A 578-nucleotide genomic window follows, 5' to 3' on the forward strand; every position below is an offset into this window, starting at 1 on the left:
AGGGGGGGGGGATAAAGGTGGTTAAGGGAAGAAAAGGAGATTGAGGAGAGGGGAGAGAGGGAAGGAAATGGAAGAAAGTAGAGAGAGGGAGGGAAGGAAGGGGAAAAAGAGGAGAGGAGAAAAGAGAGATGCGAAATGAAAAGACGGGAACGAGAGAGGGAATGAAGGAGACGCAACAGTAAAAGAAAAGAAAGGAAAAAATATGGGAAGGAAGGGACATAGAAGAACAGGAAGAGGGGAGAGGGTAAGGATGAAAGGAAAGATGAAAAGGGTAAGAAATGGGGAAAATGAAAAGGGACAGATAAAAACATGAGAAGGAAAGACTGAAGAGAGATGCCAGGTAAGGTGATTCTATTTTCAGATGTGAAAAGTTTGTTACATATGTAGGTAAAAATAGCTATTAATAAAGACATAACTGCAATAACTTTTCCAAATTTCCATGGAAAATATATCTCATTTAAACAGTTACATCGCAGGAATTACTTTTCGAAAATGAAACACAAAAATCATTAACAAAATAGAAGATATGTATTTCTTATCAATTAATTTATCTAATTAATCATCTACTCATCTACCTT

This window comes from Penaeus monodon, chromosome 20 (assembly GCF_015228065.2).
Source record: "Penaeus monodon isolate SGIC_2016 chromosome 20, NSTDA_Pmon_1, whole genome shotgun sequence".
NCBI lineage: Eukaryota > Metazoa > Arthropoda > Malacostraca > Decapoda > Penaeidae > Penaeus > Penaeus monodon.